This window comes from Arachis duranensis, chromosome 4, assembly GCF_000817695.3.
Source record: "Arachis duranensis cultivar V14167 chromosome 4, aradu.V14167.gnm2.J7QH, whole genome shotgun sequence".
Taxonomy (NCBI): Eukaryota; Viridiplantae; Streptophyta; class Magnoliopsida; order Fabales; family Fabaceae; genus Arachis; species Arachis duranensis.
The window spans coordinates 34903860-34917460 of record NC_029775.3 but is presented as its reverse complement, the minus strand read 5'-3'; positions in this window follow the sequence as shown (position 1 = coordinate 34917460).

The window sequence follows — 13601 nt, the reverse complement described above, 5'->3', positions numbered from 1 at the left end:
TTTAGTAAGTTCATGCTACTTTTAGGGATGTTTTCATTAGTTTTTTATGTTAAATTCACATTTCTGGACTTTACTATGAGTTTGTGTGTTTTTCTGTGATTTCAGGTAATTTCTGGCTGAAATTGAGGGACCTGAGCAAAACTCTGATAAGGAGGCTGACAAAGGACTGCTGATGCTGTTGGAATCTGACCTCCCTGCACTCGAAATAGATTTTCTGGAGCTACAAAACTCTAAATGGCGCGCTCTTAATGGCGTTGGAAAGTAGACATCCAGAGCTTTCCAGCAATATATAATAGTTCATACTTTATTCGGGAATTGATGACGTAAACTGGCGCTCAACTCCAGTTCCATGTTGCTGTCTGGAGTAAAACGCCAGAAACACGTCACGACCCGGAGTTGAACGCCCAAAACACGTTACAACTTGGCATTCAACTCCAAAAGAAGCCTCAGCTCGTGGATAGATCAAGCTCAGCCCAAACACACACCAAGTGGGCCCTGGAAGTGGATTTATGCATCAATTACTCACTCATGTAAACCCTATTAGCTAGTCTAGTATAAATAGGATAATTTATTATTGTATTAGACATCTTTGGTCTCAGTTTTGTTTTATTCTTCATCTTAGAAGGCCATTGATCACGTTTTGGGGGGCTGGCCATTCGGCCATGCCTGAACCCTTCACTTATGTATTTTCAACGGTGGAGTTTCTACACACCATAGATTAAGGGTGTGGAGCTCTGTTGTACCTCAAGGTTCAATAGAATTACTATTATTTTCTATTCAATTCTCCTTATTCTTATTCAAAGATATACGTTGCACTTCAACTTGATGAATGTGATGATCCGTGACACTCATCATCATTCTCACCTATGAACGCGCGTGACTGACAACCACTTCCGTTCTACCTTAGGCCGGGCGCATATCTCTTATATTCCCCAACAGAATCTTCGTGGTATAAGCTAGATAGATGGCGGCATTCATGGGAATCCAGAAAGTCTAACCTTGTCTGTGGTATTCCGAGTAGGATTCCTGGAATCCGAAAAGTCTAACCTTGTCCGTGGTATTCCGAGTAGGATTTCGGTATTGAATGACTGTGACGAGCTTCAAACTCCTGAAGGCTGGGCGTTAGTGACAGACATAAAAGAATCAAGGGATTCTATTCCAACCTGATTGAGAACCGACAGATGATTAGCCGTGCTGTGACAGAGCATAGGACCATTTTCACTGAGAGGATGGGATGTAGTCATTGACAACGGTGATGCCCTACATACAACTTGCCATGGAAAGGAGTAAGAAGGATTGGATGAATGTAATAAGAAAGTAGAGATTCAAGAGAAGCACAGCATCTCCATACGCCTATCTGAAATTCCCACTATTGATTTACATAAGTATTCCTATCCTATTTTATTTTCTGTTTATTATTAATTTTCGAACCTATCATAAATCAATTTAATCTGCCTAACTGAGATGCTTGCTTCATACCAACAATCTCTGTAGGATCGACCCTTACTCACGTAAGGTATTACTTGGATGACCCAGTACACTTGCTGGTTAAGTTGAACGGAGTTATGATCACACTAGGGATTATTAAGATCCCAATTTATCATACCATAATCTCTCTTGGGGTATTTTTGATTTCATACAAGTACAAAGAGACCAACTTTGAGGATCACAATTTCATCCACCAGTCTCGCAGATGACGATGCTGACGGTGATGCCGATGGAGACGCCGACAACGGAAAGGAAGCTGGTTGCTGCGTTGCTGTCGCTACTAGAGATGACGATGGAGAAGATGATGCTGACGGTCCCGCAGACGACGATGCTGGTGGTCCTGCAGAACATAATGTTGACAGAGATGCCGACAAAGACGCCGACAATGGAGAAGAAGCTGGTTGCGTGAGTAGCAGTGAGGTGGTGAGGTTTGAGGAAGCTCAGCTAGGGTTTACTCCATGGGGTGAGGGAGGGTGCCGCTGCTAGTGTTTGTTAGGGTTACTGGTAATTCAAAATCATTAAAAGGCATATATATATATATATTAAATTTTTATTTTTTCATTACCCGGATCAATTACTAGTGAGAGACATTGGTTTAGTTCGGTTCGGGTCCGAACGGGTAATTAGGTACCCGCTACCCGTACTCTCCCCTACTTTATGGCCCTATAATATCCTTTGCTGTTTCTACATGGAGAAGATGGTTTCAGGACAGGAATAGGTAGAAGATACAAACAACAAATAGTCACTATGAGACAATACTATGCTTTTCGTTTTCAGCAAAGAATTGGAGAATCCCAAATTTTGTTGTGCGGTGGACGTTTATTACAACAGTTCATGGTTGACACTTATGCTTGTATTGAACAAGGAAGACTTTATTGGATTAGAAATAATAAAAAACAATTATGAGTTGAATTGTATAGTGGATTAAGAGGTGCAATCAATCTAGGAGATGTAATGGCAAATAATGTTGGCAAAATAACAATACTACCTTCAAATTATATGGGTGAACCTCGATATCGAGTACAAAACTATCAAGTAAATAATTAACTTATGCCATAATTATTTTTGAGAAGTTTTAAGACAACTTAAAAATTAACTAATTATTCTTTGTTCAATACTTTTAAAATCAAATATTGATAGTGTACAATTATTGCATTTTCACCAATTTAAAAATATTGGTTGCTAGTATTATGGTTAATTAAAAAAAATATTTCATTTATGTACAGGATGCAATGACAATATGTCGCTATGTTGGATATCCGAACTTATTTCTAACTTTTACTTGTAATTCAAAGTGGTCTAAAAATGATTATATACTGGAAGATATTAAAGGGCAAAAAAGTGATGATAGACCTGACATTGTTAGTCATGTTTTCTCTATAAAGTTAATGGAGCTCATCAATGATATTAAACGTCGACATATATTTGGGAGAGTCACTGCCGGTAATGTATATATTTATTACTCTAATATTTTACTCGTGTTATTTACATCTAGTTTTTGGAATAAAATACCTGAATATAATATTTACCCATTCCTGCAAATGAATCTGTTACCACATAAATAAAATTTTAATCCTACATAAATGATCTATCGAATATGTAATTTAGGAGCAAATATTTATAAAGGCTTTTTCCCATAGATAAAATTTAAATTTTATTTTAAAAATCCATAATTAAATGGTAGACAACACTCTCCAACTTCTTTAACCAGAAAATATTAACCTTCTTTATACAAATAGATTTTTCCTTTCAATAATTGCCTTTAACAATTCTTATCTACTTGATAAATCCTTTTAGTTTTACAATCACTTATAAAATTTAGAATCTTTAAATTTTATAACATAATTCTTATTGGATTAAATCCTTTCTTGTAGAATTTACATTAAATCCCTTTGCTATTTCTTTTTTCTATTTAAGTCATTTTTTACTTTTTCTGTATAATCAATTTCATCAAAATCAACAATTAGATGTTCTAAGTTTTTTTATTTAAATAGTTGTATACACGGTAGAATTTTAACAGAGAGAACTACCACATGCCCATATATTAGTTTTCTTACATCTGAATGATAAGATACATCTAGCATCTCAGGTTGATGAAATCATTTCTGCTGAAATACCAAGTAAAGAAATTGATCCTGTTGCTTATAGTGCAGTTAATAGATTCATGGTTCATGGACCTTGTGGGGTTTTAAACCATAATTCTCCATGCATGATTAATGACAAATGCTCAAAGCATTATCCAAAAAGATTTCATGATAGCACATCATTTGATGATAATGGATTCCCTATATACATGAGGAGACATAATGGCAGATATATATTGAATGGTTTCCAACTTGACAATCGTCATGTTGTTCCATATAACAGGAATCTTTTGGTCAAGCACGATTCCCATCTTAATGTTGAGCTTTGTAATCGATCTAGATCAGTCAAATATATATTCAAATATATCAATAAAGGACCTGATTGTGCTACTGTAGTTATCTCAGATGAACAGAATTCTGCCTCCACATATAAAACTAGAATTGAGGAACATGATAAGATAAAGGCATACTTAGATTGTAGATATACTTCTGCTACTGAAGCTGTTTGGAGAATTTACCAATTTGATATGTTATATCGAAAACCAGCTGTAGAGCGTTTATCATTCCACCTTCCTGATCAACAACCAATTTATTTCCAAGGGCATATGTCACTTGACAATATTATGAATTGTTCAAGAATTGAGGCAATAGTGTTTACTGAGTGGATGAAAGTGAATTCTGAGTACATTGAGGCCAGACAACTAACATACTCTGAATTCCCTACGAAGTATGTTGAGTTTGAAAAACTAAAACTTGAAATGATGACCAAACATTATTGATTTTTATCAATTGGTTATTGATATTTTTGTTTAATGTGCAAAAAGTTGGTAAACCAAAATGGGCCCAAAAAGAAAGCACTCAAGCTCACACACACTATGGCCCAAATATACACAATCAAAGCTCACACACACTATGGCCCAAATATACACAATCAAAGTCCAATATTAAATTACTTCCACCACAAATGTTTCTCATCCAAAACAATGGCAGGAACTGAGCAAAATAAAAGAATGAAAAACACATTGTCCCAAATAAAGATCCAAGCCCTATTCGGGATCCACTAAAACTCACTTTTCTAGAACTTGAACTCCAAATTCATTTGAATTCACTTTCACATCCACCGAACCATCAAACTCTCTCTTCTTTCTCTTTCATTCTCCTCACATCAAATCACTCTGAAGCTAGAAGAAAGAAAAAGAAAGATCCAAAGCTAGGGCACAGTTAAAAACAAAAAGGTGGTTTCCAAATCCAAGGAAAAAGAAATAAAAGAAAGGCTACACCAAAGGGGTAAATCTCGTTCGAACAGAGTATCTCAAAAGTTATTCTCCCCATTGATGCTCCACCAAGAAATCGTGAAGAAATCAACTCTGCACAAAGGACCAATCTGAAAACTATGGAAAAAAAGAAGTCAATGATGCTCTGCCTAAAATCCACAGTCAAGAAACTAACTTGGGGCCAAAGCAAATCTCAACAGACCAGATTCAAGATCCTTGAGAAAAAGGTTAAGAGAGAAAGGTAAGATTGCATGTCATTGCTTCTGCTCTCTCTCACCTCTGACCACGCCTCTGCTGGTTCTGATGCTAGAGAAGAAGACAACATAAAGTATTGGACTTGGTTCAAACCTTGGAAGCTTCACTCTTCTATAATAAGGGTTAAAGACCAAGGATTGAAGGCAAGAGAAAAAGAGCACTTGTTTAGTTTTTCATAGGTTCCTGACCTATTCTTGTTCTTCTTCTTCATGGTTTTCATTTTGTAATTTTCCTCAGTTTAGTCTGTCCGAGTTCCATTGGAAAAAGGCAAACATGGTGAGATTTGTAAGAAAAAGCCAATGAGTAAAAAAAGATAGTGATCTAGACTTAAAGAAAAAGCCAAAGTTATCTCAGAAATTCTTTGTAAGTTTTTTTTTTTGTGTCATGATCCTAAGAGGATTCTTTTGCAAGTTGGGTTAGTACTTTGCTGTTAAAAGCTAGGTTTGAGTCCTAGTCAAGTTCAGATTGGGTTAGAATCTGGACTTGTCCCAAATAGGATTGGGTAGATCCTAGGGAGAATTGGTGACTATAATCTGTTGAAAAAATAGTAAAATTTTGTCGCTGTTGTGATGGAGACTGGATGTAGGCTACATTGCACTAGGTAGTTAAACCAGGATACATATGTGTGTCAATCTCAACTCTCATCTCTATTTCTGGTTCTGCACAATCAAAGACAAAACAAAAGTATTTCCTACCGAGTTAAGAGACAAAATCAAAATATCTTCTATACTTCCTTAACAGAAAGCAAGCTTACACAAAAAGAAAAATATGCCAAGATTCAACTCCCTCTTCTCCTAGCCACTGATACCCATCAAAGTATGTTTGGAATAAGAAGAAAAAGTTGTGGACAAGAAGATGTTGATGTAGATGTATTGGCAGAATGTACTATGTGCCTTCTACTGTTGGAGAAAAATATATTTGCGTATTCTGCTCAACATTATTTGTGGAAGTTGCTCATATGAACAAATAAGAACAATAGATGGTATTTTATACGACACTTTCAAAGATGCATGCTATGCACTTGGATTATTAGAAGATGATAAAGAATGGGATGATTGCCTTAAAGAAGCTTCGATGTGGGGTATAGGAAACCAGCTTCGCCAATTATTTTCCACCGTTTTAGTGTACTGTGAAGTGGTTGATCCATGTCACCTTTGGGAATCAAATTGGAAGTTACTTTCAGAGAATATTTTATACAAGCAATGCCGCATATTAAATCTCCCAAAACTACAGTTGTCATATGAATAGTTGCAAAACTATTCTCTTCTGGAGATTGAACAAATTTTGAGAAAGATCGGAAAATCATTAGAAGATTATTTAGGATTGTCAATTCCTGATGATACATTAATGAGCCAAATGAACAACCGTCTTATTTTTCAAGAGTTAAACTATGACACGATAAAAATGCATCATGAATATGTTCAACTATTATGTGGTTTAAACTCAGACCAAAAAGGAATTCATGATATTGTACTACAATCTATTGATTTGAGTTTGGGCAAGTTATTCTTTGTAAGTGGTTCAAGAGGAAGAGGGAAAATATATCTATGGAGAACACTCCTAGCAAAAGTTAGGTCTAAAGAAAAAATAGCAATTGCTGTAGGTCGATCTCGGTCGAGATCTTCCGTGTTGGTCGGAGCCGACGTGTCCGACAGGTGTATAGCGACCGGAGCTGGTGTGTCCGATTTGTGGAACTGAGAGTGCTGCTGATCCTTTATCACCAAGGGTGGGGGGTACCTACAAGGGACTCCGATGCTTAAGTTAGCAAGGGTATTAAGCAGGTATTGAGTAGAATCAGAGTATGAGTTATACCTGGGTGCTCCAGTGTATTTATAATGGTGCGGAGTGACCTCTCTGGAGATAAGATAGTTATCTTATCTTATATTATCTTATCTTATCTTATCTTTGAGTGAAGTCATCTTATCTTTAGGGGAACCGCCTTTATCTTTCTGGGCTTTGGCTACCTTTAGATTGGGCTGTGTTCCTTCATTTTGGGCCTGCTTTGGGCTCCTTTGGCAATTTGGCTGAGCTCTTTGAGAAGAGGTCGGGCATTGGCCGAGCTCTTTGAGAAGAGGTCGGATAGTCTGACCTGAAGAGGTCGGTCGGCTTGTCGCTAAACATCCCGGGTCGGACAGCTTGACCCAGGGTATGAACAGTGCCCCTGCTTGAGTTCAATCTTTCCATGAGATCGTGCTTTTCAGAGTTTCGATCTCTTTGGAAGTAGTGCTCAAGCATCTGCCTTGCTTGTTTCTTCATTGCTTTGCAATTTTGCAGATTTTCTAGAGGTTTGGTACTTCACAGTCCAACCTCTTTTGAGTGGTAGCGTGGGTTTTCTACCCTTGCCTTCTGGATCACGCCTTGCTTTTGTGTTGACAACCCTCTGCTTTGGTGAAGTTGTCCTTGCGGATTAATATCCGGACTTTTAGTGATTTGTCCTAATGACTTTTTAGTGTTCTTTATATAGAACCTTTTTTTAGTCTTGGATGATGTTTGTAGCCCTGTTTGAGATTGTGCCTTCTTTGAGTGGAGTTGTATCCTTTTTGGCTAAGCGCATTTGAGCTTTAAGTTGTTTCCCAACCTTTTGGCTTGTTCTTTTTTGAAGTCGTACTTGCGCCTCTTCTTTAGCTGATGTCGACCTGTATGACTTTGCCCCTGCTTGAGTTCGGACTTTTCCGTGAGACTGTGCTTTCAGAGTTTCGATCTCTTCGGGGAAGTTGTGCTCAAGCATCCTGACTTTGGTCGATCTTTGAGTAGTTTCTCCTTGTGCGAGTCTGGTATTGCCCCTTTTACTTTGTTGAGGGGACTTTTCAGCCTTCTTCCGACTTGTTTGTCTTCGCTGTTCGGGCTTTTTAGTCATAATCCAACAACTTTTTTAGGTAGTGTTCCGATGGAGAACCTTTTTATAGTTTGTTTGGATGACTTTTTAGCTTTGTCTTTGAGGCTGTGCTTTTTGCTTTTTAAGTAGTGTCTTTTTTCAAGACTTCGTACCTTTTAGCAAAACATTCCTGGCCTTCCTCTAGCCGTTTGCGAGATGTCTTTGTCCGTTTTTGTGGATCTTTGTAGAGTGTCGGCACTTTGTTGTCCGACCTCTTTTGATCACTTCTGATTTTGTCCACTTTCTGCTTGGTCGAGGTGGTCCTTGGGGCTAATTTGTCCGACGACCTTTTAGTGTTTTCGTAGAACACTTTTTGTCATTCTGAACAATTTTGATAGCCTTGTCGTGGAGCCGTGGCTTTTTGGATGGAGCTATGTCCGTTTTAGCGCACTTTTTTCGTTGGTCCGACTTCTTCTTGTCGGTCCAAGCTGTAGCTTTCGTTGGTCCAACTTCTTCTTGTCGGTCCAAGATGTTGCTTTTGTTGGTCCGACTTCTTCTTGTCGGTCCAGCTGTAGCTTTCGTTTGGTCCGACTTCTTCTTGTCGGTCTCTTCTGAGTTATGTCTGTAATCCTCTTTCTTGGACCTTGTTCAAGTCTCTTTCAGGGATTACTTTTATAACTTTTGTCGCTTGGTCCGACTTTGTCATGTCAGGTCCTCCTAAGTTATTTCTGTAATCCTCTTTCTTGGACCTTGTTCAAGTTTCTTTCAGGGATTACTTTTATAACTTTTGTCGTTTGGGCCGACTTTGTCATGTCGGGCTCTTCTAAGTTATATCTGTAATCCTCTTTCTTGGACCTTGTTCAGGTCTCTTTCAGGGATTACTTTTATACCAGGGATTTGCTGATAACTTGGGTTGACTTGGTCCGACTTTTTAGTGCCGGCCAGTCTTTTTAAGTTATTATATAGCAATCCATAAGACCTCGTCAAGTTTTTTTTGGGATTACTTTCGATAACTTCTTGCATTATTCTGTGTTCATCTTTACCAATTTGTAGATGGTGGTTTCTGTCTCGGTTTGATCGTCCTTTAGGTGAATCGAGTTTTCACCTTTGTCGGACGATCATTCCTATCGAGATCGTACAGTGAATCTGTTCTTCACTTTCTGTCGATCTGTTGCTTTATAATCGGACGATGAATGCTTCAGATTAATGCGTCTTGGGAGTTTGTAGAGCAGTGAATTTTGGTTTTCACTTTGTCGACCTTTGTCAAAATCAAACGATGAATTTGGTTTTCATCGTGGTCGGGCGGTGAAGTTGGTTTTCACCTTGCCGACTTGTCGCTTTGTAATCAGACGATGAATTTGGTTTTCATCTTGCCAACTTTGTCGTGATCGGGCGGTGAATCTAGTGTTCACCTTGCCGACCTGCCGTAGTCGGGCATCTTGGTGGGAAACTTTTTAGTGAATCTGCAATTTTTTTAATAAAATGAAGATAAGAGTGTGTACATGTTAGTACTTACCTTTCTAGGTCGGGCAATCTTTTTGGATCTCGGCCTGGCACTCTTTGCAGGCATGCCATGACCTTGGTAGCTCTTGCCCCTCGAGGTTGGACACTTTGTAGTAACCTTTCCCAAGTTCTTCTGAACAACTTGGTATGATCCTTTCCAGTTGGCTGCTAGCTTCTCTTCTCCTAACCGACTTATTCTGATGTCATTTCAGATTAGGATGAGATCATCGTTGCTAGGTTACCTTCCGATTGTATCTTGAGGCCATTTGATGTTTTAACACCTCTTCCTTGGTCCGAGCTCTTTCTCAGATTTCTGGAAGTAGGTCGAGTTCTTCCTTTTGAAGTTGGGAGTTGGCCTCTTCACTGTTGTGGATCAGTCTGGGCGATCCTTCTTCGACCTCCACTGGGATCATTGCCTCCATTCTGTAAGCTAATCGAAAAGGTGATTCCTTTGTGGTGGAGTGTGGAGTTGTCCGATGTGCCCATATGACTTGTTGGAGCTCTTCTGGTGGGGCTATGTTTTTTATGTAAAGCTTTGACTTTGTAGTTGGGTTTTTGCTTTGAAGAACTTTGGTTCATTCTGAAAAAAGCTTGCGTCTTTGATCGTTTGTTATGACTTTTCTTTTGTCATTCGCCTTTGAGAAGAATGTGGGCTTTTAGGATTTTGTTGCTATTCCTGTTTCTTTTCATCGTTGCCTGACTCCTTTTGTATAAAAGTTCTAGCTTTTGTTTTGACCTTTTGTCTGAGAGGTGTTCGAACTGTTTGGGTATAGATTGTCGACTTCTCTTCTCTGTGTTCTTGCCCTGTTGTTGCCTCCAAAGAGTGCCCCTGGACTTTTGTGTGAGTCCTGGAGTTTCTCTTTTACTGCTGTATCTGACATCTGATGTTTTGCTGTTATTGTTCGAGTTGTTTCCTTATTTGTCTGAGTTGTTTGGTAATAACCCCATGGTTAACCTATGTCTTCTTGAAAAAATATTGCTGAGATGTCTACTAAAATCCCGGACGGCATGTCTGATTGACTGGATTCCATAGTTTTAATGCGTGTTACTGTGGCTGACCCTGAGTACTGTGTGCGACTTAGGATGTTCCATAGAATTTGTAGGGATAGGGATGAGGAGAAGAATTATGAGCTGGTGTCGCCAGACTCTGAGGAGAGGGTTTCTTTTCCTTCCTTGTTGTGGTCTTGTAATGTAGCCTGGATGAGGCTTCTATTATCGCCCCCTGGTTTGGTGTTAGCTGATTTCGAAAGTGCATCAGCTCGGGCATTCTGCTCCCGAGGTATGTGTCGGACTTCATATTCCCCGAATGGTCCGAGCTGTTGGTACTGGCTGATTTTGAAAGTGCATCAGCCCGGGCATTCTGCTCCCGAGGTGTGTGTCAGACTTCATATTCCCTGAAATGTCCGAGCTGTTTTCTGTTTTTGTCCAGGGTCCCCCGAATTGTCCGAGCTGTTCTCTAGTTTTGTCCAGGGTCCCCCGAATTACCCGAGGTATTTTTTCATGGTGGGATCCTCAACTTGGTTGCTCTCTTCTATTTGTGAGGTGACTAATTGTGAATCACTAGATATGGTAAGCTCCGACCTTTTTAGCTAACCTTAAACCAACGAGTAGTGCCTCGTATTCAGCTTGGTCATTTAGCTTGATTTAGCTTCCCTGGTTGCTTTATATAATTACGCATGTACCACTCCCGGTTTTATTTGAAGAGTCGTCCATGTAGAGTTTCCATTTTGTAGGATTTCCAGGGGTGTCAGTGTACTCTGTAATAAAGTCGGCCAGATACTGTGATTTGATGGCTGTCTGAGCTTTATGTCGAAGATCGATTTCGGATAACTTGACTACCCATTGTAGAATTCTTCCTGCTAAGTCTATTTTCTGTAGGATGCCTTCTATGGGCTGGTTGGTCCAAACTTTGATAGTGTGAGCTTGAAAGTATGGGTAGAGTCATCGAGAGGTGAGTATGAGGGTATAGGCAAACTGCTCTATCTCTTGATAGTTTAGTTCGGCCCCTTGTAGAGCCTTGATGATGAAGTAGATGGGTTGTTGCCCACTTTTGTCTTCTTTAACTAGTGATGAGGCTATTGCCAGACTTCCCACTACGAGGTATAATATGAGCTTTTCACTTTTCCTTGGTTGGGTAAGAATGGGTGGTTGCCCCAAGAATTTTCAAAATCTCGGAAGGCTTGTTTGCACCCCGTAGTCCTATTCAAACCTCTCTCCTTTCCTTAATATACCTCTTTGAGGTGTCCTTTGCGAGATGATTTAGAGATCCTTCCTCCTGCGAATCCTCCATGAACATGTCTCTCAGGGGTGTGAGGTGGACGTTCAACTCGTTCGACCTCTTTGGTGTGAGACGTTTGACTTATCCGACCTCTTTGGTGTGAGGTTGACCTTCAACTTGTCCGACCACTTTGGTGTGAGATGGACCTTCAACTTTTGTCCGACCTCTTTGGTGTGAGGTGGACCTTCAACTTGTCCGACCACTTTGGTGTGAGGTGGACCTTCAACTTTGTCCAACCTCTTTGGTGTGAGGTGGACCTTCAACGCGTCCGACCTCTTTGGTGTGAGGTGGACCTTCAACTCATCCGACCTCTTTAGTGTGAGGTGGACTTTCAACGTGTCTGACCTCTTTGGTGTGAGGTGGACCTTCAACTCGTCCGACCTCTTTGGTGTGAGGTGGACTTTCAACGCGTCCGACCTCTTTGGTGTGAGGTGGACCTTCAACGCGTCCGACCTCTTTTGTTTTTGATTGGGCGAGTTGATGGGATATTCTCAGTGTTGCATATTTCTCGGTAGACATCCACAACAGACACCCGAAGGGGGTGTAATTGTGGTATTTTCTAGGCTTCTCTCCATGTTGATCTTCTTTTTTCTTGGACTCTTTACCCTTATCCCGAGAGGAGTAGGAATGTTCGGTTTTTGAGATCTCTCTTAGTCGAGAGTTTTCCTCCATGTTTATGTACTTCTCTGCTCGTTCTTGTACCTCGTTTAGAGATGTTTGGGTGCTTCCTGGATATTGAGTGGCTAAAAGGTCCTTCTCGTAGACCATTGATGAGGCCCCTGATAGCTGCTTCTGTTGGCAGACTTTGTATGCCCATACATGTTTTGTTGAATCTTTCCATGTTGTTGCAAAGGCTCTCTCGATCTCCTTGCTTGATCCCTAATAGGCTCGATATGTGTTTGGCTTTGTCCTTCTGGATGGAGAATAACGGATTGCATTTGAGGCCTTCGTGAAATACATCCTGCTTCTGAAATTGCTAAGATGATGGCTTGGATCTGATGTGCCGTCGTACGGGGTCATGTCTGGAGCTTTGAAGTCCTATGGGACCTTTAGCTTTCATGTCTCTTTGGTGAATGGATCTTGGTCCTTGCAGGAGCTATCCTTATGAGAGGATCGATTAGCTTTGGCCTTGAGATCGGCTTCGAGTTTTTTAGGAGTTTGTCCTCTAATTCCCGGCGTCGCTTTATCTCCCTTTGTAGGTCTTTCTCAGCCTCTCGTTGATGTAAGGCTTCTTCTAGTTGTTTTAAATGGTCTTGAAGCACCTCCATGGCTCCCGCATTTGGAGAATCCTTTTCGTTGTTAAGTTGAGGAGTATCCTTTGGTGTAGTGTCCGCATTTTTATGCGGCGTTCTATCCTCTAGATCTAAATCGTGGTCGTTGTCATGGTTGTCCGCCATGGTGGTGGGATGACTTCCAAGTTCCCCGGCAACGGCGCCAATATTCCGAGGGTTACCTGAAACTGTAGGTCGATCTCGGTCGAGATCTTCTGTGTTGGTCGGAGCCGACGTGTCCGACAGGTGTATAGCGGCCGGAGCTGGTGTGTCCGACTTGTGGAACTGAGAGTGCTGCTGATCCTTTATCATCGAAGGGTGGGGGGTACCTGCAAGGGACTCTGATGCTTAAGTTAGCAAGGGTATTAAGCAGGTATTGAGTAGAATCAGAGTATGAGTTATACCTGGGTGCTCCAGTGTATTTATAATGGTGAGGAGTGACCTCTCTAGAGATAAGATAGTTATCTTATCTTATCTTATCTTATCTTTGAGTGAAGTCATCTTATCTTTAGGGGAACCACCTTTATCTTTCTGGGCTTTGGCTACTTTTAGATTGGGCTGTGTTCCTTCATTTTGGGCCTGCTTTGGGCTCCTTTGGCGATTTGGCCGAGCTCTTTGAGAAGAGGTCGGGCA